Source organism: Cherax quadricarinatus, chromosome 89, assembly GCF_038502225.1.
Source record: "Cherax quadricarinatus isolate ZL_2023a chromosome 89, ASM3850222v1, whole genome shotgun sequence".
NCBI classification, from domain to species: Eukaryota; Metazoa; Arthropoda; class Malacostraca; order Decapoda; family Parastacidae; genus Cherax; species Cherax quadricarinatus.
Window position 1 is genome coordinate 16320982 of NC_091380.1, and position 20123 is coordinate 16341104.

At 44.6% G+C, this 20123-nt stretch overlaps 1 protein-coding gene across 1 annotated transcript in view; it reads left to right on the forward strand.

Annotated features, from left to right (window-relative positions):
• The window catches only part of LOC128697133 (extracellular sulfatase SULF-1 homolog), an 849281-nt gene that overhangs the window by 375417 nt on the left and 453741 nt on the right, over positions 1–20123 (forward strand). The window lies entirely within an intron of this gene.

Genomic DNA, 20123 nt, shown 5'->3' on the forward strand with positions numbered 1-20123 from the left:
AGGATGCCACCCACACCAGTCCACTAACACCCAGGATGTGACCCACACCAGTCCACTAACACCCAGGATGCCACCCACACCAGTCCACTAACACCCAGGATGTGACCCACACCAGTCCACTAACACCCAGGATGCCACCCACACCAGTCCACTAACACCCAGGATGCCACCCACACCAGTCCACTAACACCCAGGATGCCACCCACACCAGTTCACTAACACCCAGGATGTGACCCACACCAGTCCACTAACACCCAGGATGCCACCCACACCAGTCCACTAACACCCAGGATGTGACCCACACCAGTCCACTAACACCCAGGATGCCACCCACACCAGTCCACTAACACCCAGGATGTGACCCACACCAGTCCACTAACACCCAGGATGCCACCCACACCAGTCCACTAACACCCAGGATGCCACCCACACCAGTCCACTAACACCCAGGATGTGACCCACACCAGTCCACTAACACCCAGGATGCCACCCACACCAGTCCACTAACACCCAGGATGTGACCCACACCAGTCCACTAACACCCAGGATGCGACCCACACCAGTCCACTAACACCCAGGATGCCACCCACACCAGTCCACTAACACCCAGGATGCCACCCACACCAGTCCACTAACACCCAGGATGCCACCCACACCAGTCCACTAACACCCAGGATGCCACCCACACCAGTCCACTAACACCCAGGATGCCACCCACACCAGTCCACTAACACCCAGGATGTGACCCACACCAGTCCACTAACACCCAGGATGCCAACCACACCAGTCCACTAACACCCAGGATGCCACCCACACCAGTCCACTAACACCCAGGATGCCACCCACACCAGTCCACTAACACCCAGGATGTGACCCACACCAGTCCACTAACACCCAGGATGCCACCCACACCAGTCCACTAACACCCAGGATGCCACCCACACCAGTCCACTAACACCCAGGATGCCACCCACACCAGTCCACTAACACCCAGGATGTGACCCACACCAGTCCACTAACACCCAGGTGCCCATTATACTAATGGTTGAACATAGACAGCAAGTTCTTAAGGAAACACGTCCTAATGTTTTCCAGCCGTACCGGAGATTCGAACTCCGTATCTCAGTGTGTGAGCTGAGTGCTCTACCGATCGAGCTAGCTCTATGCTCCTGTTTTCACTCGTTGTGAAGGCTTACTCAGCCCTGTAACAACTTCAGACAGTATTACTCAGGCTGGCTCCTCCTCAGGAAAATTAATGAATAGAAAAAGAAATGATAATTCACGAAGATAAACATTGTTTATTAAATCAAACATAAAACAACAAAACATGAAAGGTTTATCCTATTTGAAAGAAAAATGAAAAATGAAATGAATAAAATAACATTTGAACTCAACACTAATATCTACAATGGTGTCTTGTGTTGGTGACACTGTTGTTGAAACCGTAGCCGTTGCTGATGATAAGGGGGGGGGTCGCAGGTGTTTGTGACCATCCACTGGCTAGTTCTTCACAGAGAATCGCCATGATTATTATCCCGATGACAGGAAAGCAGGTTCTTTACCGCTGCAATGATGTGGAGTTACATCCTGCAATTTCCTACAGGTGCACAGGTAGTTCAATACAAAATGGAGAAGTCTCTGGACGTTAGTCCTTCTCCTGTTCTACTCGTTGATTGCTAGGTGACCCTCTCTGACATCCAAGCTGGAAAGACAGACAGGTTACCCACTGCTTAAATAATCACTCTCCATGGTAAGTCTGATACTCAAAAGATGTGGTGATTATTACAACAGTCAACATAGAGCAAGACTGAAAGGACTAAGTTTATTATTGATCAAAAGTGAAGCTTTTAATCAATAAACCCACTAGAATACAAGGCAGGCATGTACTTACAGTAGTGTTGGGAGCTGTGAGTCTAGTGATTTACTGTTTGACCAGAGCCCCACACGTCACCTTTCGGGGGGGGGGGAGAGGTGGAAGAGGGAGGGGAAGGGATAGTGGGAGCTAGACTGACCCTACGTTAACAAGCAGCCGGCAATCAAACTATCACTTTAGGAGTGGGGGAGAAAAGGCCGGAAAAACGGGAGCTAGACTGACCCTACCTTAACTAGTAGCCGGCAATGAAACTATTGTTACTATATATTTCCTCTCTACTCCTATCTATTGAACTTTTCCCTCACACTCGTAAAAGTAACTAACTTATAATTCAGGGAAGACTTCGTTGACACTGATCAGCTGACTTTGTTGGCACTGATCAACTGACTTCGTTGACATTGATCAGCTGACTTTGTTGACACTGATCAGCTGACTTTGCTGACACTGATCAGCTGACTTTGTTGACACTGATCAGCTGACTTTGTTGACATTGATCAGCTGAGTTTGCTGACACTGATCAGCTGATATCGTCAGGACTGTGGGCGTGGCTCGGTGTAACCAATCAACGCTCTCCACACAAACATTCGGCGCTGACCTCTTTAGATGGCGTGATACCATTGGTCAATTGTACCATTGTGTGATTGGCCAAATCCCACTCATCCTTACCTGTTTGTACGTACCTAGACGTGCTTGCATAATTCGAGTCGTAGCTCCTGGCCCAGCCTCTCAGTTCCTGTCGTCCGGGTTTTCTGATTTCTTGTCTCCAGGTTCTGATTACAGCTTCCATGTAGCTCATTTATTTGTTTAGATGAGCTCTATCTCCTGGCCCACTCTCATAACTCACTCTTCCACTCTGTCCAGTTCTTTGAATATTTTATGTGTCGTGATTATATCAGTCGGATTTTTAGCCCTGGAGGGTCAGCCACACCAGGATAACCCAAGACAGTCAGTGTGTCATCGAGGACTGTCTGTCTTATTTCCATTGTTGTCCTCAGTCTTGTCCCCCAGGATGCCACCCACACCAGCCGACTATGACCCAGGTACCTACTTGCTAGATGAACGCGTTCATTGTTTTCAACCCTGCCGGGAATTGAACCTGGACACTCAGCGTGTGAAACGAGAGCTTTGCCTACCAGGCCTCAGTCCATTACAACGTGCGATGGAATCTGAGGTGTTAACATAAGAACATAAGAAAGGAGGAACACTGCAGCAGGCCTTTTGGCCCATACTAGGCAGGTCCTTTACAATTCATCCCACTAACAAAACATTTGCCCAACCCAATTTCCAGTGGTACCCAAGGTGTTCCAGGCAATCATTCCATGAGCCTGGAGTCCATGAGTCCACTATCCACAACTATTCCAGGTTCAGGGACTGATTACCTCAGATTCCTCCTCTTCCAGTGTTATCCTTTGTATTGGACTGAAGATGCCACTGGCTGGTCAAACTTGTTCTCAGTCAAGATTCGCAGTAGTGTCTCATTCAGTTCCTTAGGTCATTCCATGTAAACCTTAGCTGTTGAACCTTACAAGCCTGAACAAGGTTCTATGTGGGTGCTGCGTACTCCAAGAACTAACTTGACAGTTTTACCTATTACATGCAGCAACCAGCACACAGTATAATGTACACACCACAGCCTGTCTCATCAGGAACTGTGAGAACCTCTTAAGATCTGTCCCGTAGCAGGATCACTAGCTCACACACTGACGTCAGGAATTCGAATCCCCGGTACGGCTGGAAAACATTAGGAGGTGTTTCTGTTAGACACCTGCTGTCTATGTCCACCCATCAGTACAATGGGCACCTGGGTGTTAGTGGACTGGTGTGGGTGGCATCCTGGGTGTTAGTGGACTGGTGTGGGTCACATCCTGGGTGTTAGTGGACTGGTGTGGGTGGCATCCTGGGTGTTAGTGGACTGGTGTGGGTGGCATCCTGGCTGTTAGTGGACTGGTGTGGGTGGCATCCTGGGTGTTAGTGGACTGGTGTGGGTGCCATCCTGGGTGTTAGTGGACTGGTGTGGGTCGCATCCTGGGTGTTAGTGGACTGGTGTGGGTGGCATCCTGGGTGTTAGTGGACTGGTGTGGGTGGCATCCTGGGTGTTAGTGGACTGGTGTGGGTCGCATCCTGGGTGTTAGTGGACTGGTGTGGGTGGCATCCTGGGTGTTAGTGCACTGGTGTGGGTCACATCCTGGGTGTTAGTGGACTGGTGTGGGTGGCATCCTGGGTGTTAGTGGACTGGTGTGGGTGGCATCCTGGGTGTTAGTGGACTGGTGTGGGTGGCATCCTGGGTGTTAGTGGACTGGTGTGGGTGCCATCCTGGGTGTTAGTGGACTGGTGTGGGTCGCATCCTGGGTGTTAGTGGACTGGTGTGGGTCGCATCCTGGGTGTTAGTGGACTGGTGTGGGTCACATCCTGGGTGTTAGTGGACTTGTGTGGGTGGCATCCTGGGTGTTAGTGGACTGGTGTGGGTGGCATCCTGGGTGTTAGTGGACTGGTGTGGGTGGCATCCTGGGTGTTAGTGGACTGGTGTGAGTCGCATCCTGGGTGTTAGTGGACTGGTGTGGGTCGCATCCTGGGCGTTAGTGGACTGGTGTGGGTGGCATCCTGGGTGTTAGTGGACTGGTGTGGGTGTCATCCTGGGTGTTAGTGGACTTGTGTGGGTGGCATCCTGGGTGTTAGTGGACTGGTGTGGGTGGCATCCTGGGTGTTAGTGGACTGGTGTGGGTGGCATCCTGGGTGTTAGTGGACTGGTGTGGGTCGCATCCTGGGTGTTAGTGGACTGGTGTGGGTGGTATCCTGGGTGTTAGTGGACTGGTGTGGGTGGTATCCTGGGTGTTAGTGGACTGGTGTGGGTGGTATCCTGGGTGTTAGTGGACTGGTGTGGGTGGCATCCTGGGTGTTAGTGGACTGGTGTGGGTCGCATCCTGGGTGTTAGTGGACTGGTGAGGGTCGCATCCTGGGTGTTAGAGGACTGGTGTGGGTCGCATCCTGGGTGTTAGTGGACTGGTGTGGGTGGCATCCTGGGTGTTATTGGACTGGTGTGGGTGGCATCCTGGGTGTTAGTGGACTGGTGTGGGTCGCATCCTGGGTGTTAGTGGACTGGTGTGGGTGGCATCCTGGGTGTTAGTGGACTGGTGTGGGTGGCATCCTGGGTGTTAGTGGACTGGTGTGGGTGGCATCCTGGGTGTTAGTGGACTGGTGTGGGTCACATCCTGGGTGTTAGTGGACTGGTGTGGGTGGCATCCTGGGTGTTAGTGGACTGGTGTGGGTGGCATCCTGGGTGTTAGTGGACTGGTGTGGGTTGCATCCTGGGTGTTATAGGACTGGTGTGGGTGGCATCCTGGGTGTTAGTGGACTGGTGTGGGTCACATCCTGGGTGTTAGTGGACTGGTGTGGGTCACATCCTGGGTGTTAGTGGACTGGTGTGGGTCATATCCTAGGTGTTAGTGGACTGGTGTGGGTCACATCCTGGGTGTTAGTGGACTGGTGTGGGTCACATCCTGGGTGTTAGTGGACTGGTGTGGGTCACGTCCTGGGTGTTAGTGGACTGGTGTGGGTCACATCCTGAGTGTTAGTGGACTGGTGTGGGTCACATCTTGGGTGTTAGTGGACTGGTGTGGGTCACATCATGGGTGTTAGTGGACTGGTGTGGGTCACATCCTGGTGTGGGATTGGTGTGGGTCACATCCTGGTGTGGGACTGGTGTGGGTCACATCCTCGTGTGGGACTGGTGTGGGTCACATCCTGGTGTGGGACTGGTGTGGGTCACACAGGTAACTCAGAGGTACATGACCTGACACAGGTATCTTACAGCTACATAATGGCCTGACACAGGAAACTATCAGCTACATAGGGACCTAACACAGGTAATTCTCAGGTACATGACCTGGCACAGGTAGCTCACAGCTACATAATGACCAAACACAGGTAACTTACAGGTACATGACCCGACACAGGTAACTCACAGGTACATGATCTAAGACAGATAACTCACAGGTACATAATGGCCTAACACAGGTACCTAACAGGTACATAATGACCTGAGATAATTACACAAGCATCTGGTAAACAGAGATGTCAAACTTAAGTGAGTCAACACAGTACCTTCAAGACTTTAAATATTTTAATGTATCAGCCCCTTGATGGTATGTTGTCTTGGTACCCTTGAAGGTATGTTGTCTTGGTACCCTTGATGGTATGTTGTCTTGGTACCCTTGATGGTATGTTGTCTTGGTACCCTTGATGGTATGTTGTCTTGGTACCCTTGATGGTATGTTGTCTTGGTACCCTTGATGGTATGTTGTCTTGGTATTCTTGATGGTATGTTGTCTTAGTACCCTTGATGGTATGTTGTCTTGGTGCCCTTGATGGTATGTTGTCTTGGTACCCTTGATGGTATGTTGTCTTGGTACCCTTGATGGTATGTTGTCTTGGTACTCTTGATGGTATGTTGTCTTGGTACCCTTCATGGCATGATGTCTTGGTACTCTTGATGGTATGTTGTCTTGGTACCCTTGATGGTATGTTGTCTTGGTACCCTTGATGGTATGTTGTCTCGGTACTCTTGATGGTATGTTGTCTTGGTACTCTTTATGGTATGTTGTCTTGGTACCCTTGATGGTATGTTGTCTTGGTACTCTTGATGGTATGTTGTCTTGGTACCCTTGATGGTATGTTGTCTTGGTACTCTTGATGGTATGTTGTCTTGGTACTCTTGATGGTATGTTGTCTTGGTACCCTTGATGGTATGTTGTCTTGGTAATCTTGATGGTATGTTGTCTTGGTACCCTTGATGGTATGTTGTCTTGGTACTCTTGATGGTATGTTGTCTTGGTACTCTTGATGGTATGTTGTCTTGGTACTCTTGATGGTATGTTGTCTTGGTACCCTTGATGGTATGTTGTCTTGGTACCCTTGATGGTATGTTGTCTTGGTACCCTTGATGGTATGTTGTCTTGGTACCCTTGATGGTATGTTGTCTCGGTACTCTTGATGGTATGTTGTCTTGGTACTCTTGATGGTATGTTGTCTTGGTACCCTTGATGGTATGTTGTCTTGGTACTCTTGATGGTATGTTGTCTTGGTACTCTTGATGGTATGTTGTCTTGGTACCCTTGATGGTATGTTGTCTTGGTACCCTTGATGGTATGTTGTCTTGGTACTCTTGATGGTATGTTGTCTTGGTACTCTTGATGGTATGTTGTCTTGGTACCCTTGATGGTATGTTGTCTTGGTACCCTTGATGGTATGTTGTATTGGTACCCTTGATGGTATGTTGTCTTGATACTCTTGATTGTATATTGTCTTGGTACCCTTGATGGTATGTTGTCTTGGTACCCTTGATGGTATGTTGTCTTGGTACCCTTGATGGTATGTTGTCTTGGTACCCTTGATGGTATGTTGTCTTGGTACTCTTGATGGTATGTTGTCTTGGTGCCCTTGATGATATTTTGTCTTGGTACTCTTGATGGTATGTTTTCTTGGTACCCTTGATGGTATGTTGTCTTGGTACTCTTGATGGTATGTTGTCTTGGTACCCTTGATGGTATGTTGTCTTGGTACTCTTGATGGTATGTTGTCTTGGTACCCTTGATGGTATGTTGTCTTGGTACTCTTGATGGTATGTTGTCTTGGTACCCTTGATGGTATGTTGTCTTGGTACCCTTGATGGTATGTTGTCTTGGTACTCTTGATGGTATGTTGTCTTGGTACCCTTGATTGTATGTTGTCTTGGTACTCTTGATGGTATGTTGTCTTGGTACCCTTGATGGTATGTTGTCTTGGTACTCTTGATGGTATGTTGTCTTGGTACCCTTGATGGTATGTTGTCTTGGTACTCTTGATGGTATGTTGTCTTGGTACCCTTGATGGTATGTTGTCTTGGTACCCTTGATGGTATGTTGTCTTGGTACCCTTGATGGTATGTTGTCTTGGTACCCTTGATGGTATGTTGTCTTGGTACCCTTGATGGTATGTTGTCTTGGTACCCTTGATGGTATGTTGTCTTGGTACCCTTGATGGTATGTTGTCTTGGTACCCTTGATGGTATGTTGTCTTGGTACTCTTGATGGTATGTTGTCTTGGTACCCTTGATTGTATGTTGTCTTGGTACCCTTGATGGTATGTTGTCTTGGTACCCTTGATGGTATGTTGTCTTGGTACCCTTGATGGTATGTTGTCTTGGTACTCTTGATGGTATGTTGTCTTGGTACCCTTGATGGTATGTTGTCTTGCTACCCTTGATGGTATGTTGTCTTGGTACCCTTGATGGTATGTTGTCTTGGATGGTATGTTGTCTTGGTACTCTTGATGGTATGTTGTCTTGACCCTTGATGTATGTTGTCTTGGTACCCTTGATGTATATTGTCTTGGTACCCTTGATGGTATGTTGTCTTGGTACTCTTGATGGTATGTTGTCTTGGTACCCTTGATGGTACCCTTGATTGTATGTTGTCTTGGTACCCTTGATGGTATGTTGTCTTGGTACTCTTGATGGTATGTTGTCTTGGTACCCTTGATGTTATGTTGTCTTGGTACCCTTGATTGTATGTTGTCTTGGTACCCTTGATGGTATGTTGTCTTGGTACCCTTGATGGTATGTTGTCTTGGTACCCTTGATGGTATGTTGTCTTAATACCCTTGATGGTATGTTGTCTTTATACTCTTGATGGTATGTTGTCTTGGTACCCTTGATGGTATTTTGTCTTGGAACTCTTGATGGTATGTTGTCTTGGTACTCTTGATGGTATGTTGTCTTGGTACCCTTGATGGTATGTTGTCTTGGTACCCTTGATGGTATGTTGTCTTGGTACCCTTGATGGTATTTTGTCTTGGTACCCTTGATGGTATGTTGTCTTGGTACCCTTGATGGTATGTTGTCTTGGTACCCTTGAGGGTATGTTGTCTTGGTACCCTTGATCTTATGTTGTCTTGGTACCCTTGATGGTATGTTGTCTTGGTACCCTTGATGGTATGTTGTCTTGGTACTCTTGATGGTATGTTGTCTTGGTACCCTTGATGGTATGTTGTCTTGGTACCCTTGATGGTATGTTGTCTTGGTACCCTTGATGGTATGTTGTCTTGGTACTCTTGATGGTATGTTGTCTTGGTACCCTTGATGGTATGTTTTGGTATCCTTGATGGTATGTTGTCTTGGTACCCTTGATGGTATGTTGTCTTGGTACCCTTGATGGTATGTTGTCTTGGTACTCTTGATGGTATGTTGTCTTGGTACCCTTGATGGTATGTTGTCTTGGTACCCTTGATGGTATGTTGTCTTGGTACCCTTGATGGTATGTTGTCTTGGTACTCTTGATGGTATGTTGTCTTGGTACTCTTGATGTTATATTGTCTTGGTACCCTTGATGGTATGTTGTCTTGGTACCCTTGATGGTATGTTGTCTTGGTTCCCTTGGTGGTATGTTGTCTTGTTACTCTTGATGGTATGTTGTCTTGGCACCCTTGATGGTATGTTGTCTTGGTACCCTTGATGGTATGTTGTCTTGGTACCCTTGATGGTATGTTGTCATGGTACTCTTGATGGTATGTTGTCTTGGTACCCTTGATGGTATGTTGTCTTGGTACTCTTGATGGTATGTTGTCTTGGTACCCTTGATGGTATGTTGTCTTGGTACCCTTGATAGTATGTTGTCTTGGTACTCTTTATGTTATGTTCCCTTGGTACTCTTGAAGGTATGTTGTCTTGATACCCTTGATGGTATGTTGTCTTGGTACTCTTGATGGTATGTTGTCTTGGTACTCTTGATGGTATGTTGTCTTGGTACTCTTGATGGTATGTTGTCTTGGTACTCTTGATGGTATGTTGTCTTGGTACCCTTGATGGTATGTTGTCTTGGTACTCTTGATGGTATGTTGTCTTGGTACCCTTGATGGTATGTTGTCTTGGTACCCTTGATGGTATGTTGTCTTGGTACCCTTGATGGTATGTTGTCTTGGTACCCTTGATGGTATGTTGTCTTGGTACTCTTGATGGTATGTTGTCTTGGTACCCTTGATGGTATGGTGTCTTGGTACCCTTGATGGTATGTTGTCTTGGTACCCTTGATGGTATGTTGTCTTTGTACTCTTGATGGTATGTTGTCTTGGTACCCTTGATGGTATGTTGTCTTGGTACCCTTGATGGTATGTTGTCTTGGTACCCTTGATGGTATGTTGTCTTGGTACCCTTGATGGTATGTTGTCTTGGTACTCTTGATGGTATGTTGTCTTGGTACCCTTGATGGTATGTTGTTTTGGTACCCTTGATGGTATGTTGTCTTGGTACCCTTGATGGTATGTTGTCTTGGTACCCTTGATGGTATGTTGTCTTGGTACTCTTGATGGTATGTTGTCTTGGTACCCTTGATGGTATGTTGTCTTGGTACCCTTGATGGTATGTTGTCTTGGTACCCTTGATGGTATGTTGTCTTGGTACTCTTGATGGTATGTTGTCTTGGTACCCTTGATGTTATGTTGTCTTGGTACCCTTGATGGTATGTTGTCTTGGTACCCTTGATGGTATGTTGTCTTGGTACCCTTGATGGTATGTTGTCTTGGTACCCTTGATGGTATGTTGTCTTGGTACCCTTGATGGTATGTTGTCTTTATACTCTTGATGGTATGTTGTCTTGGTACCCTTGATGGTATTTTGTCTTGGTACTCTTGATGGTATGTTGTCTTGGTACTCTTGATGGTATGTTGTCTTGGTACCCTTGACGGTATGTTGTCTTGGTACCCTTGATGGTATGTTGTCTTGGTACCCTTGATGGTATGTTGTCTCGGTACTCTTGATGGTATGTTGTCTTGGTACCCTTGATGGTATGTTGTCATGGTACTCTTGATGGTATGTTGTCTTGGTACCCTTGATGGTATGTTGTCTTGGTACCCTTGATGGTATGTTGTCTTTGTACCTTTGATGGTATGTTGTCTTGGTACCCTTGATGGTATTTTGTCTTTTTACCCTTGATGGTATGTTGTCTTGGTACCCTTGATGGTATGTTGTCTTGGTACCCTTGAGGGTATGTTGTCTTGGAACCCTTGATCTTATGTTGTCTTGGTACCCTTGATGGTATGTTGTCTTGGTACCCTTGATGGTATGTTGTCTTGGTACTCTTGATGGTATGTTGTCTTGGTACCCTTGATGGTATGTTGTCTTGGTACCCTTGATGGTATGTTGTCTTGGTACCCTTGATGGTATGTTGTCTTGGTACTCTTCATGGTATGTTGTCTTGGTACCCTTGATGGTATGTTTTGGTACCCTTGATGGTATGTTGTCTTGGTACCCTTGATGGCATGTTGTCTTGGTACCCTTGATGGTATGTTGTCTTGGTACTCTTGATGGTATGTTGTCTTGGTACCCTTGATGGTATGTTGTCTTGGTACCCTTGATGGTATGTTGTCTTGGTACCCTTGATGGTATGTTGTCTTGGTACTCTTGATGGTATGTTGTCTTGGTACTCTTGATGTTATATTGTCTTGGTACCCTTGATGGTATGTTGTCTTGGTACCCTTGATAATATGTTGTCTTGGTTCCCTTGGTGGTATGTTGTCTTGTTACTCTTGATGGTATGTTGTCTTGGTACCCTTGATGGTATGTTGTCTTGGTACCCTTGATGGTATGTTGTCTTGGTACCCTTGATGGTATGTTGTCATGGTACTCTTGATGGTATGTTGTCTTGGTACCCTTGATGGTATGTTGTCTTGGTACTCTTGATGGTATGTTGTCTTGGTACCCTTGATGGTATGTTGTCTTGGTACCCTTGATGGTATGTTGTCTTGGTACTCTTTATGTTATGTGGTTTTGGTACTCTTGAAGGTATGTTGTCTTGATACCCTTGATGGTATGTTGTCTTGGTACTCTTGATGGTATGTTGTCTTGGTACTCTTGATGGTATGTTGTCTTGGTACTCTTGATGGTATGTTGTCTTGGTGCTCTTGATGGTATGTTGTCTTGGTACTCTTTATGGTATGTTGTCTTGGTACTCTTGATGGTATGTTGTCTTGGTACTCTTGATGGTATGTTGTCTTGGTACTCTTGATGGTATGTTGTCTTGGTACCCTTGATGGTATGTTGTCTTGGTACCCTTGATGGTATGTTGTCTTGGTACTCTTGATGGTATGTTGTCTTGGTACTCTTGTTGGTATGTTGTCTTGGTACTCCTGATGGTATGTTGTCTTTGTACTCTTGATGGTATGTTGTCTTGGTACTCTTGATGGTATGTTGTCTTGGTACTCTTGATGGTATGTTGTCTTGGTACTCTTGATGGTATGTTGTCTTGGTACCCTTGATGGTATGTTGTCTTGGTAACCTTGATGGTATGTCGTCTTGGTACTCTTGATGGTATGTTGTCTTGTTACTCTTGATGGTATGTTGTCTTGGTACCCTTGATGGTATGTTGTCTTGGTACTCTTGATGGTATGTTGTCTTGGTACCCTTGATGGTATGTTGTCTTGGTACTCTTGATGGTATGTTGTCTTGGCACTCTTGATGGTATGTTGTCTTGGTACAATGGTGGTATGTTGTCTTGGTACTCTTGATGGTATGTTGTCTTGGTACTCTTGATGGTATGTTGTCTTGGTACCCTTGATGGTATGTTGTCTTGGTACCCTTGATGGTATGTTGTCTTGGTACCCTTGATGGTATGTTGTCTTGGTACCCTTGATGGTATGTTGTCTTGGTACTCTTGATGGTATGTTGTCTTGGTACTCTTGATGGTATGTTGTCTTGGTACTCTTGATGGTATGTTTTCTTGGTACCCTTGATGGTATGTTGTCTTGGTACCCTTGATGGTATGTTGTCTTGGTACTCTTGATGGTATGTTGTCTTGGTACTCTTGTTGGTATGTTGTCTTGGTACTCCTGATGGTATGTTGTCTTTGTACTCTTGATGGTATGTTGTCTTGGTACTCTTGATGGTATGTTGTCTTGGTACTCTTGATGGTATGTTGTCTTGGTACCCTTGATGGTATGTTGTCTTGGTACCCTTGATGGTATGTTGTCTTGGTACCCTTGATGGTATGTTGTCTTGGTACCCTTGATGGTATGTTGTCTTGGTACCCTTGATGGTATGTTGTCTTGGTACTCTTGATGGTATGTTGTCTTGGTACTCTTGATGGTATGTTGTCTTGGTACCCTTGATGGTATGTTGTCTTGGTAACCTTGATGGTATGTCGTCTTGGTACTCTTGATGGTATGTTGTCTTGTTACTCTTGATGGTATGTTGTCTTGGTACCCTTGATGGTATGTTGTCTTGGTACTCTTGATGGTATGTTGTCTTGGTACCCTTGATGGTATGTTGTCTTGGTACTCTTGATGGTATGTTGTCTTGGCACTCTTGATGGTATGTTGTCTTGGTACAATGGTGGTATGTTGTCTTGGTACTCTTGATGGTATGTTGTCTTGGTACTCTTGATGGTATGTTGTCTTGGTACCCTTGATGGTATGTTGTCTTGGTACCCTTGATGGTATGTTGTCTTGGTACCCTTGATGGTATGTTGTCTTGGTACCCTTGATGGTATGTTGTCTTGGTACTCTTGATGGTATGTTGTCTTGGTACTCTTGATGGTATGTTGTCTTGGTACTCTTGATGGTATGTTTTCTTGGTACCCTTGATGGTATGTTGTCTTGGTACCCTTGATGGTATGTTGTCTTGGTACTCTTGATGGTATGTTGTCTTGGTACCCTTGATGGTATGTTGTCTTGTTACTCTTGATGGTATGTTGTCTTGGTACTCTTGATGGTATGTTGTCTTGGCACTCTTGATGGTATGTTGTCTTGGTACTCTTAATGGTATGTTGTCTTGGTACTCTTGGTGGTATGTTGTCTTGGTACTCTTGATGGTATGTTGTCTTGGTACTCTTGATGGTATGTTGTCTTGGTACTCTTGATGGTATTTTGTCTTGGTACTCTTGATGGTATGTTGTCTTGGTACTCTTGATGGTATGTTGTCTTGGTACTCTTGATGGTATGTTGTCTTGGTACTCTTGATTGTACGCTGTCTTGGTACTCTTGATGGTACGTTGTCTTGGTACTCTTGATGGTATGTTGTCTTGGTACTCTTGATGGTACGTTGTCTTGGTACTCTTGATGGTATGTTGTCCTGGTACTCTTGATGGTATGTTGTCTTGGTACTCTTGATGGTATATTGTCTTGTACTCTTGAAGGTACTCTGTTTTGGTACTCTTGAAGGTACGTTATCTTGGTACTCTTGAAGGTACGTTGCCTTGGTACTCTTTTATGGTATGTTCTCTTTGTACTCTTGATGGTATGCCCTCTTGTTACTCTTGATGGTATGTTCTGTTGGTACTCTTGAAAGTATGTTCCCTTTGTAATCATGAAGTGATGTTCCCTTGGTACTCTTGAAAGTATGTTCCCTTGGTACTCTTGAAGTGATGTTCCTTTCGTACTCCTGAAGTGATGTTCCCTTGGTACTCTTGAAGTGATGTTTCCTTGGTAATCTTGAAGTGATGTTCCCTTGGTACTCTTGATGTGATGTTCCTTTGGTACTCTTGATGTGATGTTCCCTTGGTACTCTTGAAGTGATGTTCCCTTGGTACTCTTGAAATGATGTTCCCTTGGTACTCTTGATGTGATGTTCCTTTGGTACTCTTGAAGTGATGTTCGCTTGGTACTCTTGAAGTGATGTTCCCTTGGTACTCTTGAAGTGATGTTCCCTTGGTACTCTTGAAGTGATGTCCCCTTGGTACTCTTGAAGTGATATTCCCTTGGTACTCTTGAAGTGATGTTCCCTTGGTACTCTTGAAGGTATGTTCTCTTGGTACTCTTGAAGTGATGTTCCCTTGGTACTCTTGAAGTGATGTCCCCTTGGTACTCTTGAAGTGATGTTCCCTTGGTACTCTTGAAGGTATGTTCTCTTGGTACTCTTGAAGTGATATTCCCTTGGTACTCTTGAAGTGATGTTCCCTTGGTACTCTTGAAGGTATGTTCTCTTGGTACTCTTGAAGTGATGTTCCCTTGGTACTCTTGAAGTGATGTTCCCTTGGTACTCTTGAAGTGATGTTCCCTTGGTACTCTTGAAGTGATGTTCCCTTGGTACTCTTGAAGGTATGTTCTCTTGGTACTCTTGAAGTGATGTTCCCTTGGTACTCTTGAAGTGATGTTCCCTTGGTACTCTTGAAGTGATGTTCCCTTGGTACTCTTTAAGTAATATTCCCTTGGTACTCTTGAAGTAATATTCCCTTGGTACTCTTGAAGTAATATTCCCTTGGTACTCTTGAAGTAATATTCCCTTGGTACTCTTGAAGTAATATTCCCTTGGTACTCTTGAAGGTATGTTCTCTTGGTACTCTTGAAGTGATGTTCCCTTGGTACTCTTGAAGTGATGTTCCCTTGGTACTCTTGAAGTGATGTTCCCTTGGTACTCTTGAAGTGATGTCCATTTGGTACTCTTGAAGTGATATTCCCTTGGTACTCTTGAAGTGATGTCCCCTTGGTACTCTTGAAGTAATATTCCCTTGGTACTCTTGAAGTAATATTCCCTTGGTACTCTTGAAGTAATATTCCCTTGGTACTCTTGAAGGTATGTTCTCTTGGTACTCTTGAAGTGATGTTCCCTTGGTACTCTTGAAGTGATGTTCCCTTGGTACTCTTGAAGTGATGTTCCCTTGGTACTCTTGAAGTGATGTTCCCTTGGTACTCTTGAAGTGATGTTCCCTTGGTACTCTTGAAGGTATGTTCTCTTGGTATTCTTGAAGTGATATTCCCTTGGTACTCTTGAAGGTATGTTCTCTTGGTACTCTTGAAGTGATGTTCCCTTAGTACTCTTGAAGTGATGTTCCCTTGGTACTCTTGAAGTAATATTCCCTTGGTACTCTTGAAGTAATATTCCCTTGGTACTCTTGAAGTAATATTCCCTTGGTACTCTTGAAGTAATATTCCCTTGGTACTCTTGAAGTAATATTCCCTTGGTACTCTTGAAGTAATATTCCCTTGGTACTCTTGAAGTAATATTCCCTTGGTACTCTTGAAGTAATATTCCCTTGGTACTCTTGAAGTAATATTCCCTTGGTACTCTTGAAGTAATATTCCCTTGGTACTCTTGAAGTAATATTCCCTTGGTACTCTTGAAGTGATGTCCCCTTGGTACTCTTGAAGTAATATTCCCTTGGTACTCTTGAAGTAATATTCCCTTGGTACTCTTGAAGTAATATTCCCTTGGTACTCTTGAAGTAATATTCCCTTGGTACTCTTGAAGTAATATTCCCTTGGTACTCTTGAAGTGATGTCCCCTTGGTACTCTTGAAGTAATATTCCCTTGGTACTCTTGAAGTGATGTCCCCTTGGTACTCTAGAAGTAATATTCCCTTGGTACTCTTGAAGTAATATTCCCTTGGTACTCTTGAAGTAATATTCCCTTGGTACTCTTGAAGTAATATTCCCTTGGTACTCTTGAAGTAATATTCCCTTGGTACTCTTGAAGTGATGTCCCCTTGGTACTCTTGAAGTAATATTCCCTTGGTACTCTTGAAGTAATATTCCCTTGGTACTCTTGAAGTAATATTCCCTTGGTACTCTTGAAGTAATATTCCCTTGGTACTCTTGAAGTAATATTCCCTTGGTACTCTTGAAGTAATATTCCCTTGGTACTCTTGAAGTAATATTCCCTTGGTACTCTTGAAGTGATGTCCCCTTGGTACTCTTGAAGTAATATTCCCTTGGTACTCTTGAAGTAATATTCCCTTGGTACTCTTGAAGTAATATTCCCTTGGTACTCTTGAAGTAATATTCCCTTGGTACTCTTGAAGTAATATTCCCTTGGTACTCTTGAAGTGATGTCCCCTTGGTACTCTTGAAGTAATATTCCCTTGGTACTCTTGAAGTGATGTCCCCTTGGTACTCTTGAAGTAATATTCCCTTGGTACTCTTGAAGTAATATTCCCTTGGTACTCTTGAAGTAATATTCCCTTGGTACTCTTGAAGTAATATTCCCTTGGTACTCTTGAAGTAATATTCCCTTGGTACTCTTGAAGTGATGTCCCCTTGGTACTCTTGAAGTAATATTCCCTTGGTACTCTTGAAGTAATATTCCCTTGGTACTCTTGAAGTAATATTCCCTTGGTACTCTTGAAGTAATATTCCCTTGGTACTCTTGAAGTAATATTCCCTTGGTACTCTTGAAGTAATATTCCCTTGGTACTCTTGAAGTAATATTCCCTTGGTACTCTTGAAGTAATATTCCCTTGGTACTCTTGAAGTAATATTCCCTTGGTACTCTTGAAGTAATATTCCCTTGGTACTCTTGAAGTAATATTCCCTTGGTACTCTTGAAGTAATATTCCCTTGGTACTCTTGAAGTAATATTCCCTTGGTACTCTTGAAGTAATATTCCCTTGGTACTCTTGAAGTAATATTCCCTTGGTACTCTTGAAGTAATATTCCCTTGGTACTCTTGAAGTAATATTCCCTTGGTACTCTTGAAGTAATATTCCCTTGGTACTCTTGAAGTAATATTCCCTTGGTACTCTTGAAGTAATATTCCCTTGGTACTCTTGAAGTAATATTCCCTTGGTACTCTTGAAGTAATATTCCCTTGGTACTCTTGAAGTAATATTCCCTTGGTACTCTTGAAGTAATATTCCCTTGGTACTCTTGAAGTAATATTCCCTTGGTACTCTTGAAGTAATATTCCCTTGGTACTCTTGAAGTAATATTCCCTTGGTACTCTTGAAGTAATATTCCCTTGGTACTCTTGAAGTAATATTCCCTTGGTACTCTTGAAGTAATATTCCCTTGGTACTCTTGAAGTAATATTCCCTTGGTACTCTTGAAGTAATATTCCCTTGGTACTCTTGAAGTGATGTCCCCTTGGTACTCTTGAAGTAATATTCCCTTGGTACTCTTGAAGTAATATTCCCTTGGTACTCTTGAAGTGATGTCCCCTTGGTACTCTTGAAGTGATGTTCCCTTGGTACTCTTGAAGTAATATTCCCTTGGTACTCTTGAAGTAATATTCCCTTGGTACTCTTGAAGTAATATTCCCTTGGTACTCTTGAAGTAATATTCCCTTGGTACTCTTGAAGTAATATTCCCTTGGTACTCTTGAAGTAATATTCCCTTGGTACTCTTGAAGTAATATTCCCTTGGTACTCTTGAAGTAATATTCCCTTGGTACTCTTGAAGTGATGTCCCCTTGGTACTCTTGAAGTAATATTCCCTTGGTACTCTTGAAGTAATATTCCCTTGGTACTCTTGAAGTGATGTCCCCTTGGTACTCTTGAAGTGATGTTCCCTTGGTACTCTTGAAGTAATATTCCCTTGGTACTCTTGAAGTAATATTCCCTTGGTACTCTTGAAGTAATATTCCCTTGGTACTCTTGAAGTAATATTCCCTTGGTACTCTTGAAGGTATGTTCTCTTGGTACTCTTGAAGTAATATTCCCTTGGTACTCTTGAAGTAATATTCCCTTGGTACTCTTGAAGTAATATTCCCTTGGTACTCTTGAAGTAATATTCCCTTGGTACTCTTGAAGTAATATTCCCTTGGTACTCTTGAAGTAATATTCCCTTGGTACTCTTGAAGTAATATTCCCTTGGTACTCTTGAAGTAATATTCCCTTGGTACTCTTGAAGTAATATTCCCTTGGTACTCTTGAAGTAATATTCCCTTGGTACTCTTGAAGTGATGTCCCCTTGGTACTCTTGAAGTAATATTCCCTTGGTACTCTTGAAGTAATATTCCCTTGGTACTCTTGAAGTAATATTCCCTTGGTACTCTTGAAGTAATATTCCCTTGGTACTCTTGAAGTAATATTCCCTTGGTACTCTTGAAGTAATATTCCCTTGGTACTCTTGAAGTAATATTCCCTTGGTACTCTTGAAGTGATGTCCCCTTGGTACTCTTGAAGTGATGTTCCCTTGGTACTCTTGAAGTGATGTCCCCTTGGTACTCTTGAAGTGATGTTCCCTTGGTACTCTTGATGTGATGTTCCCTTGGTACTCTTGATGTGATGTTCCCTTGGTACTCTTGATGTGATGTTCCCTTGGTACTCTTGAAGTGATGTTCCCTTGGTACTCTTGAAGTGATGTTCCCTTGGTACTCTTGAAGTGATATTCCTTTGGTACTCTTGAAGGTATGTTCCCTTGGTACTCTTGAAGTGATGTTCCCTTGGTACTCTTGAAGTGATATTCCTTTGGTACTCTTGAAGGTATGTTCCCTTGGTACTCTTGATGTGATGTTCCCTTGGTACTCTTGAAGTGATGTTCCCTTGGTACTCTTGATGTGATGTTCCCTTGGTACTCTTGAAGTGATGTTCCCTTGGTACTCTTGAAAGAAACAGGGACAGGGGCTGAGACAGAGACAGACCGACAGAAAGAAACAGGGACAGGGGCAGAGACAGAGACAGACCGACAGAAAGAAACAGGGACAGGGGCTGAGACAGAGACAGACCGACAGAAAGAAACAGGGACAGGGGCAGAGACAGAGACAGACCGACAGAAAGAAACAGGGACAGGGGCAGAGACAGAGACAGACCGACAGAAAGAAACAGGGACAGGGGCTGAGACAGAGACAGACCGACAGAAAGAAACAGGGACAGGGGCAGAGACAGAGACAGACCGACAGAAAGAAACAGGGACAGGGGCAGAGACAGAGACAGACCGACAGAAAGAAACAGGGACAGGGGCAGAGACAGAGACAGACCGACAGAAAGAAACAGGGACAGGGGCTGAGACAGAGACAGACCGACAGAAAGAAACAGAGACAGGGGCAGAGACAGAGACAGACCGACAGAAAGAAACAGGGACAGGGGCAGAGACAGAGACAGACCGACAGAAAGAAACAGGGACAGGGGCTGAGACAGAGACAGACCGACAGAAAGAAACAGGGACAGGGGCTGAGACAGAGACAGACCGACAGAAAGAAACAGGGACAGGGGCTGAGACAGAGACAGACCGACAGAAAGAAACAGGGACAGGGGCTGAGACAGAGACAGACCGACAGAAAGAAACAGGGACAGGGGCTGAGACAGAGACAGACCGACAGAAAGAAACAGGGACAGGGGCTGAGACAGAGACAGACCGACAGAAAGAAACAGGGACAGGGGCAGAGACAGAGACAGACCGACAGAAAGAAACAGGGACAGGGGCTGAGACAGAGACAGACCGACAGAAAGAAACAGGGACAGGGGCTGAGACAGAGACAGACCGACAGAAAGAAACAGGGACAGGGGCAGAGACAGAGACAGACCGACAGAAAGAAACAGGGACAGGGGCAGAGACAGAGACAGACCGACAGAAA